Below are 11225 nucleotides of genomic sequence, written 5' to 3' on the forward strand. Positions count from 1 at the left end.
GCCCAAAAATTTCTGAAGACTCTTAAGAGAAGAGGGCTGCGTCCAATCACAAATAGCTTGAACCTTGACAGGATCCATTTCAATGGAAGAGGGGGAAAAAATATATCCAAAAAAGGAAATCCTCTGTACCCCAAAAACACACTTAGAACCCTTCACACACAAAGAATTAGACCGCAAAACCTGAAAAACCCTCCTGACTTGCTGGACATGAGAGTCCCAGTCATCCGAAAAAATCAGAATATCATCCAGATACACAATCATAAATTTATCCAAATAATCGCGAAAAATATCATGCATAAAGGACTGGAAAACTGACGGAGCATTTGAAAGACCAAAAGGCATCACTAAATACTCAAAGTGGCCCTCGGGCGTATTAAACGCGGTTTTCCACTCATCCCCCTGCCTGATTCGCACCAAATTATACGCCCCACGAAGGTCAATCTTAGAGAACCACTTGGCCCCCTTTATGCGAGCAAACAAATCAGTCAGCAACGGCAATGGGTATTGATATTTAACAGTGATTTTATTCAAAAGCCGATAATCAATACATGGTCTCAAAGAGCCGTCTTTTTTTTGACACAAAGAAAAAACCGGCTCCTAAGGGAGATGACGATGGACGAATATGTCCCTTTTCCAAGGACTCCTTTATATATTCTCGCATAGCAGCATGTTCAGGCACAGACAGATTAAATAAACGACCCTTTGGGTATTTACTACCCGGGATTAAATCTATGGCACAATCGCACTCTCGGTGCGGAGGTAACGAACCAAGCTTGGATTCTTCAAAGACGTCACGATAGTCAGACAGGAACTCAGGAATTTCAGAGGGAATAGATGATGAAATGGAAACCACAGGTACATCCCCATGAGCCCCCTTACATCCCCAGCTCAACACAGACATAGCTCTCCAGTCGAGGACTGGGTTGTGAGATTGCAGCCAAGGCAATCCTAGCACCAAATCATCATGTAGATTATACAGCACCAGAAAGCGAATAATCTCCTGGTGATCCGGATTAATACGCATAGTTACTTGTGTCCAGTATTGTGGTTTATTATTAGCCAATGGGGTGGAGTCAATCCCCTTCAGAGGAATAGGAGTCTCCAAAGGCTCTAAATCATACCCACAGCGTTTGGCAAAGGACCAATCCATAAGACTCAAAGCGGCGCCAGAGTCGACATAGGCGTCCGTGGTAATAGATGACAAAGAGCAAATCAGGGTCACAGATAGAATAAACTTAGACGGTAAGGTGCAAATGGAAACAGATTTATCAAGCTTTTTAGTGCGCTTAGAGCATGCTGATATAACATGAGTAGAATCACCACAATAGAAACACAACCCATTTTTCCGTCTAAAATTCTGCCGCTCGCTTCGGGACAGAATTCTATCACACTGCATACTCTCTGGCGACTTCTCAGTGGACACCGCCAGATGGTGCACTGGTTTGCGCTCCCGCAAACGCCTATCGATCTGAATAGCCATTGTCATGGACTCATTCAGACCCGCAGGCACAGGGAACCCCACCATAACATCCTTAATGGCATCAGAGAGACCCTCTCTGAAAGTCGCCGCCAGGGCGCACTCATTCCACTGAGTAAGCACAGACCATTTACGGAATCTTTGGCAGTAAATTTCCGCTTCATCTTGCCCCTGAGATAGGGACATCAAAGTTTTTTCTGCCTGAAGCTCCAAATGAGGTTCGTCATAAAGCAACCCCAAGGCCAGAAAAAACGCATCCACATTGAGCAACGCAGGATCCCCTGGTGTCAATGAAAAAGCCCAGTCTTGAGGGTCGCCCCGGAGCAAGGAAATCACAATCCTGACCTGCTGTGCAGGGTCTCCGGCAGAGCGAGATTTCAGGGACAAAAATAATTTGCAATTATTTCGAAAATTCTGAAACCCGGATCTATTCCCCGAGAAAAATTCCGGCCAAGGAATTCTCGGCTCAGATACAGGTGCATGACAAACAAAATCTTGCAAATTTTGTACCTTCGTGGCGAGATTATTCAAACCTGCAGTTACACTCTGAAGATCCATTACAAACAGGTGGACACAGAGCCATTCAAAGATTAGAAGGAGAGAAAAAAAAAAAAAATTTCAGCAGACTACTTATTTCTCTCCTTACTCAGCCAAGGATTTTAACCCTTTAGTGGGCCGGTCAAACTGTCATGATCTCAATGGCAAGAGAACATAGCATCAGCATATATAGGAACTAGCTCTTGGAAGATGGGAACTGAGCTGACCATGAACTAAACCTAACGCACAACTAGCAGTGGCCGGGTAGCATGCCTACGTTGATTCTAGATGCCCAGCACCAGCCGGAGGACTAAATAAAGCTAGCAGAGGAAAATATTAGTCCTAGCTCACCTCTAGAGAAATACCCCGAAAGGAGACAGAGGCCCCCCACATGTATTGGCGGTGAGTTAAGATGAAATAACAAACGTAGTATGAAAATAGGTTTAGCAAATTTGAGGTCCACTTACTACATAGCAGAAGACAGAAAGGACACTTTCATGGTCAGCTGAAAACCCTATCAAAACACCATCCAGAAATTACTTTAAAACTCTGGCATTAACTCATAACACCAGAGTGGCAATTCCTGTTCACAAGAGCTTTCCAGACACAGTAACGAAACTACAGCTGTGAACTGGAACAAAAATGCAAAAACAAACATGGACAAGAGTCCAACTTATCTAGTAGTTGTCTAGGAGCAGGAACAAGCACAGAGAGGCTTCTGATAACATTGTTGACCGGCAAGCAACTAACAGAGCAGCAAGGTTATATAGCGACTCCCACATCTTGATGGGAACAGGTGAACAGAGAAGATGAAGACACCAGTTCAATTCCACCAGTAGCCACCGGGGGAGCCCAGAATCCAAATTCACAACATCACGCCATCACGACCCGTCTGCCAGGTGAGGCCCGGAAGGAGGCCGCCTCCTGCTCAGCCAGAAACCGAGTAAGCAAGAATGCTTCATCACTTGTATATAGTTAACTGTTCGTCCTTTCATGTGTTTTTCTGCTGCTACAACCCGACTAGGGTTAACTCTTAAAGGGATCCCTTAGTTTACCCGGGATCCCTATTTGTGTCTCTTGTTTTTGTTTTTGTCTGTTCATGTTGAAAAGAACTCCTGGATCATGAACACTGCATGATTACAAACTCCTTGTAAATAGTTTGCACCTTCTTAAAGGTGCCCTCTACTGGTTTTATAAACGAAAGGACTCTTTGCGAAGAAACTGTTCTTGGAAGCAGTACCGGAGTCCTTGCTGCATACGGACTTGCAGCTTGAGAAGTTGCACTACCTCATAGAGACTTGGTTCCTTCTTAAAGGGAACGTTCACCCATAGCACTTAAAGAATAATGATGCCTTAACCCCTTCACCCCCAAGGGTGGTTTGCACGTTAATGACCGGGCCAATTTTTACAATTCTGACCACTGTCCCTTTATGAGGCTATAACTCTGGAACGCTTTGACGGATCTTGGCGATTCTGACATTGTTTTCTCGTGACATATTGTACTTCATGTTAGTGGTAAAATTTATTCGATATAACTTGCGTTTATTTGTGAAAAAAATGGAAATTTGGCGAAAATTTTGAAAATTTTGCAATTTTCCAACTTTGAATTTTTATGCCCTTAAATCACAGACATATGTCACGCAAAATACTTAATAAGTAACATTTCCCACATGTCTACTTTACATCAGTACAATTTTGGAACCAAAATTTTTTTTTGTGACGGAGTTATAAGGGTTAAAAGTTGACCAGCAATTTCTCATTTTTACAACACCATTTTTTTTTAGGGACCACATCTCATTTGAAGTCATTTTGAGGGGTCTATATGATAGAAAATACCCAAGTGTGACACCATTCTAAAAACTGCACCCCTCAAGGTGCTCAAAACCACATTCAAGAAGTTTATTAACCCTTCAGGTGTTTCACAGGAATTTTTGGAATGTTTAAATAAAAATGAACATTTAACTTTTTTTCACACAAAATTTATTTCAGCTCCAATTTGTTTTATTTTACCAAGGGTAACAGGAGAAAATGGACCCCCAAAGTTGTTGTACAATTTGTCCTGAGTACGCTGATACCCCATATGTGGGGGTAAACCACTGTTTGGGCGTATGGCAGAGCTCGGAAGGAAAGGAGCGCCATTTGACTTTTCAATGCAAAATTGACTGGAATTGAGATGGGACGCCATGTTGCGTTTGGAGAGCCCCTGATGTGCCTAAACACTGAAACCCCCTACAAGTGACACCATTTTGGAAAGTAGACCCCCTAAGGAACTTATCTTGATGTGTGGTGAGCACTTTGACCCACCAAGTGCTTCACAGAAGTTTATAATGCAGAGCCGTAAAAATAAAAAATCATATTGTTTCACAAAAATGATCTTTTCGCCCCCAATTTTTTATTTTCCCAAGGGTAAGAGAAGAAATTGGACCCCAAAAAATGTTGTGCAATTTGTCCTGAGTACGATGATACCCCATATGTGGGTGTAAACCATTGTTTGGGCGCATGGCAGAGCTTGGAAGGGAAGGAGCGCCATTTGACTTTTCAATGCAAAATTGACTGGAATTGAGATGGGACGCCATGTTGCGTTTGGAGAGCCCCTGATGTGCCTAAACATTGAAACTCCCTACAAGTGACACCATTTTGGAAAGTAGACCCCCCAAGGAACTTATCTAGATGTGTGGTGAGCACTTTGACCCACCAAGTGCTTCACAGAAGTTTATAATGCAGAGCCGTAAAAATAAAAAATCATATTTTTTCACAAAAATGATCTTTTCGCCCCCAATTTTTTATTTTCCCAAGGGTAAGAGAAGAAATTGGACCCCAAAAAATGTTGGCCAATTTGTCCTGAGTACGATGATACCCCATATGTGGGTGTAAACCATTGTTTGGGCGCATGGCAGAGCTTGGAAGGGAAGGAGCGCCATTTGACTTTTCAATGCAAAATTGACTGGAATTGAGATGGGACGCCATGTTGGGTTTGGAGAGCCCCTGATGTGCCTAAACATTGAAACTCCCTACAAGTGACACCATTTTGGAAAGTAGACCCCCTAAGGAACTTATCTAGATGTGTGGTGAGCACTTTGACCCACCAAGTGCTTCACAGAAGTTTATAATGCAGAGCCGTAAAAATAAAAAATCATATTTTTTCACAAAAATGATCTTTTCGCCCCCAATTTTTTATTTTCCCAAGGGTAAGAGAAGAAATTGGACCCCAAAAAATGTTGGCCAATTTGTCCTGAGTACGCTGATACCCCATATGTGGGTGTAAACCATTGTTTGGGCGCATGGCAGAGCTTGGAAGGGAAGGAGCGCCATTTGACTTTTCAATGCAAAATTGACTGGAATTGAGATGGGACGCCATGTTGCGTTTGGAGAGCCCCTGATGTGCCTAAACATTGAAACTCCCTACAAGTGACACCATTTTGGAAAGTAGACCCCCTAAGGATCTTATCTAGATGTGTTTTGAGAGCTTTGAACCCCCAAGTGTTTCACTACAGATTATAACGCAGAGCCGTGAAAATAATTTTTATTTTTTTTCTCAAAAATGATTTTTTAGCACCCAGCTTTGTATTTTTACAAGGGTAACAGAATAAATTGGACCCCAAAATTTGTTTTCCAATTTGTCCTGAGTACGCTGATACCCCATATGTGGGGGGGAACCACTGTTTGGGCGCATGACAGAGCTCGGAAGGGAAGGAGCGCCATTTGGAATGCAGACTTAAATGGATTGGTCAGCAGCCGTCACGTTGCATTTGCAGAGCCCCTGATGTACCCAAACAGTACAAACCCCCCACAAGTGACCCCATATTGGAAACTAGACCTCCCAAGGAACTTATCTAGATGTGTTTTGAGAACTTTGAACCCCCAAGTGTTTCACTAAAGTTTATAGCGCAAAGCCGTGAAAATAAAAATTCTTTTTTTTTTTCACAAAAATGATTTTTTAGCCCCCAGTTTTGTATTTTTACAAGGGTAACAGGATAAATTAGACCCCAAAAGTTGTTGTCCAATTTGTCCTGAGTACGCTGATACCCCATATGTGGGGGGGAACCACTGTTTGGGTGCATGACAGAGCTCGGAAGGGAAGGAGCGCCATTTGGAATGCAGCCTTAAATGGATTGGTCTGCAGGCGTCACGTTGCATTTGCAGAGCCCCTGATGTACCCAAACAGTACAAACCCCCCACAAGTGACCCCATATTGGAAACTAGACCTCCCAAGGAACTTATCTAGATGTGTTGTGAGAACTTTGAACCCCCAAGTGTTTCACTACAGTTTATAACGCAGAGCCGTGAAAATAAAACATCTTTTTTTTCCCACAAAAATGATTTTTAGCCCCCCAAATTTTTATTTTCCTAAGGATAACAAGAGAACTTGGACCCCAGAAGTTGTTGTTCAATTTGTCCCGAGTACGCTGATAACCCATATGTTGGGGTAAACCCCTTTTTGGGCGCACGGGAGAGCTCGGAAGGGAAGGAGCACTGTTTTACTTTTTCAACGCAGAATTGGCTGGAATTGAGATTGGACGCCATGTCGCGCTTGGAGAGCCCCTGATGTGCCTGGACAGTGGAAACTCCCCAATTCTACCTGAAACCCTAACCCAAACACACCCCTAACCCTAATCCCAACGGTAACCCTAACCACACCCCTAGCCCTGACACACCCATAATTCTAATCCCAACCCTAATCCAAACGTAAATGTAATCCAAACCCTAACCCTAACTTTACCTCCAACCCTAGCCCTAACCCTAACCCTACCCCTCACCCTAACCCTAAACGTGACTGAAATACGTGTCACTAAAATACGTGTCACTAAAATACGTGGCACTGAAATACGTGGCACTGAAATACGTGGCACTGAAATACGTGGCACTGAAATACGTGGCACTGAAATACGTGATACGTGGCACTTAAATACGTGGCACTGAAACACGTGGCACTGAAATACGTGATACGTGGCACTGAAATACGTGGCACTGAAATACGTGGCACTGAAATACGTGGCACTGAAATACGTGGCACTTAAATACGTGGCACTTAAATACGTGGCACTGAAACACGTGGCACTGAAACACGTGGCACTGAAACACGTGGCACTGAAATACGTGGCACTGAAATACGTGGCCCTAAAATACGTGGCACTGAAATACGTGGCACTGAAATATGTGGCACTGAAATACGTGGCACTGAAATACGTGGCACTGAAACACGTGGCACTGAAATACGTGATACGTGGCACTGAAATATGTGGCACTGAAATACGTGGCACTTAAATACGTGGCACTGAAATATGTGATACGTGGCACTGAAATACGTGGCACTGAAATACGTGGCACTGAAATACGTGGCACTGAAATACGTGGCACTGAAATATGTGATACGTGGCACTTAAATACGTGGCACTGAAACACGTGGCACTGAAACACGTGGCACTGAAATACGTGGCACTGAAATACGTGGCACTGAAATACGTGGCACTGAAATACGTGGCACTGAAATACGTGGTACTAAAATATGTGGCACTGAAATACGTGATACGTGGCACTGAAATACGTGGCACTGAAACACGTGGCACTGAAATACGTGATACGTGGCACTGAAATACGTGGCACTGAAATACGTGGCACTGAAATACGTGGCACTGAAATACGTGGCACTGAAATACGTGGCACTGAAATACGTGGCACTATGACTGTCAGAAAATGTTCATTAAACGGTTAGGGGTGAGGTTAGGGGTAGAGTTAGGGTTAGGGTTTGGATCCCTTTATCACCTTGATGGTGGTGGGTGGCTTTTCAGTGTGTTTTCTGTTTTTTTTCGATAAAAATGCATGCGTTTTTAACGCAAACAAACGCATGTGCTTAAAAACGCAAGAAAATACTGCAGGTTGTATTTCTGAAAATGAACGCATGCAGAAAAAAACCGCATGCGTTTGAAAACGCGACCAAACGCGTACAAAAAAAACGCATGCGTTTTCAATGTCAAATATAGGGAAAAAACGCATGCGTTTTTTTGTGCAAAAAACGCTGCAGACAAAAACGCAAGTGTGAAACCAGCGACGCTTTTTATAGCAAAAAAGTTTTTGCGTCTCCACATTTTGAGACCTATAATTTTTCCACATTTTGCTCCACAGAGTCATGTGAGGTCTTGTTTTTTGCGGGACGAGTTGACGTTTTTATTGGTAACATTTTCGGACACGTGACCATTTTTGATCGCTTTTTATTCCGATTTTTGTGAGGCAGAATGACCAAAAACCTGCTATTCATGAATTTCTTTTGGGAGAGGCGTTTATACCGTTCCGCGTTTGGTAAAATTGATAAAGCAGTTTTATTCGTCGGGTCAGTACGATTACAGCGATATCTCATTTATATCATTTTTTTATGTTTTGGCGCTTTTATACGATAAAAACTAAAATATAGAAAAAATAATTATTTTGGTATCGCTTTATTCTCAGGACTATAACTTTTTTATTTTTTTGCTGATGATGCTGTATGGCGGCTTTTTTTTTGCGGGACAAGATGACGTTTTCAGCGGTACCATGGATATTTATATCAGTCTTTTTGATCGTGTGTTATTCCACTTTTTGTTCGGCGGTATGGTAATAAAGCGTTGTTCTTTGCCTCGTTTTTTTTTTTTTTTTCTTACGGTGTTTACTGAAGGGGTTAACTAGTGGGGCAGTTTTATAGGTTGGGTCGTTACGGACGCGGCGATACTAAATATGTGTACTTTTATTGTTTTGTTTTTTTTATTTAGATAAAGAAATGTATTTATGGGAATAATATATTTTTTTTATTATTATTTATTTAGGAAATTTTTTTTTATTTTTTTTTACACATGTGGAAAAATTTTTTTTTTACTTTTTTACTTTGTCCCAGGGGGGGACATCACAGATCATTGATCTGGCAGTGTGCACAGCACTCTGCCAGATCGACGATCTGCTGTGCAGGGCTGCAGGCTTACGAAGTGTCTGCTCTGAGCAGACACTCGGTAAGCCACCTCCCTCCCTGCAGGACCCGGATGCCGCGGCCATCTTGGATCCGGGACCTGCGGCGAGGAGGGAGGTAGGAGACCCTCAGAGCAACGCGATCACATCGCGTTGCTCCGGGGGTCTCAGGGAAGCCCGCAGGGAGCCCCCTCCCTGCGCGATGCTTCCCTATACCGCCGGTACACTGCGATCATGTTTGATCGCGGTGTGCCGGGGGTTAATGTGCCGGGGGCGGTCCGTGACCGCTCCTGGCACATAGTGCCGGATGTCAGCTGCGATATGCAGCTGACACCCGGCCGCGATCGGCCGCGCTCCCCCCGTGAGCGCCGCTGATCGATGATGACGTACTATCCCGTCGGCGGTCATACGGGCCCACCCCACCTCGACGGGATAGTACGTCAAATGTCGGGAAGGGGTTAAGAGAAATAGTGATAATGCTTGCATGTAAAGTTATATGTAGTCAGACAGTTGATAGTAAGAAATGTTTAATGATGTGTCAGAGAATGAGGACAGGAAGTGAACCCAGATGGGGTTAATCGGTGAGTCCTCCTAGGAGCCATACAGAGATGGCTCGGTGATCCTGAATTGAGAGATGGAAGATAAGTTCTATACTGTGTATAGTAGCAGAAAGTCAGTAGGCCCGGGCTGAAAGGGGCGGTCCTGCAAAAGAACGAGAGGCGGTAGGCCTGGGCAAGTAGACAGGCGGTCCTGCAGATGTAAAAAGGGAAAATGAAGAAAAAGTTGATTAGCCTTATAATGTTTTATAAGAGGGTTTTTAGTGGATTCAGCGTGTACATCCTTAAAGGCAATGTTAAATTATTGTTCAGAAATTGCACTAAGTAGAATACCCGGTTGGGTAAGAAAAGTTATTTATAGTATGTTATTTAAAGTATTTAACCAGGTTTGTAACGTTCAAGTGTCCTCACCTCCCATAAAGGGAAGCCCTGTTCAAATTTGCTTATTGTTATTGCATTTCAAAATTGTATGTCTTTTTGCTGACATGTATTGTTGTTTTCTTCCCAGTCCAGGAGTACTGGATTTAACCGGGGGGGAGTGCAGCGCCCCAGAGTCCTGGTCGTTGCAGTACTGATGCTCCGCCGCTAAGGGGGGCTATGGTACGTCTGATGGCACTGAAGGAGTTCTTCTGACCAGGTATCACAGTCACCAATACACTTCACAGTCTGGCCTCCAGGGGGAGCTAAGGGTTCTATGTATTAGGCCACTCCTCACAATCTGGTAAAACTGGGGGTTAGGCAGGAAGTTAGACAGAAGCTGACTGGGAATCGAACAGGCAACATCCTGTGGCAGAGGGTGTTGCGGGGAGAGACTCAGGGGGGTCCCTGTCAGGGGTGGGATCCTGACGGAGGCCTAGCGAACAGAGAGAACGTTACGGGACCGCGCCTGCACGAGATAGCGGCGGTACCCCAAGAAAGGACAAGAAGCGAGGTTCATTGTGCTGAGTGAGAAATGAGATCAACGCAACAAGGAGAAATACCAGTAGGAGTCGTGCTGTAAGACGAGGCAACATCCTACTGAGGCGCGTAGCCGGTGGCCGGAACGCCCGAGGAAGTACTAGGCTCCAAGCAGTACTTCAAACCTACGGCAGGACAGTCAGCTATAGGCAGGCTGTCTCACACAAATCACCTACGAAGACACAGGGGGCAACAATAGGAGAGGGGCGACGCTAGGGTCCCGGAAGAACTCCGAGCCTACCCGTCATACGGGTGCGTCCTAGCCATATCATCTGGGGGACGAAGCAGAACATCATAATCGAGTTGTGAGGGAACTTCAGAAACAGACACAACAGTTGTGGGGACTATCCCGTAAGCACAGCAGGGGAGGACCACAACACACAAGCGCTAGAAGGTAGGCACAGATTTCCACCTGCAAAGGGAACTCTGGAGGTGCCATCGGACCGGCCGGACTTGCGCAGCCCGGTTAACCGTATTCCGGATTGAGGATCCTGAGGCCTTCAGTAAAGAGGTAAAGAGACTGCAACCTGGCGTCCTCGTTATTTACTGCAACCGACCTGCACCGCACCACCACAACATCATCACCATTCCTTCACCTTTATTGTACGCCCCTCAGCAGGGTCACGGACCGGGTCTATCCACCGTGACAACCCCAGAACAGAGACTCAGAGGCCCGGTACCGGGTACCCCTCGGCCCTGCGACAGTGGGGGCGCTACAGCAGCATTTTATGGGATTCACCAATTATTATCGAAAATTCATCAAG

Source organism: Ranitomeya variabilis, chromosome 4 (assembly GCF_051348905.1).
Source record: "Ranitomeya variabilis isolate aRanVar5 chromosome 4, aRanVar5.hap1, whole genome shotgun sequence".
NCBI classification, from domain to species: Eukaryota; Metazoa; Chordata; class Amphibia; order Anura; family Dendrobatidae; genus Ranitomeya; species Ranitomeya variabilis.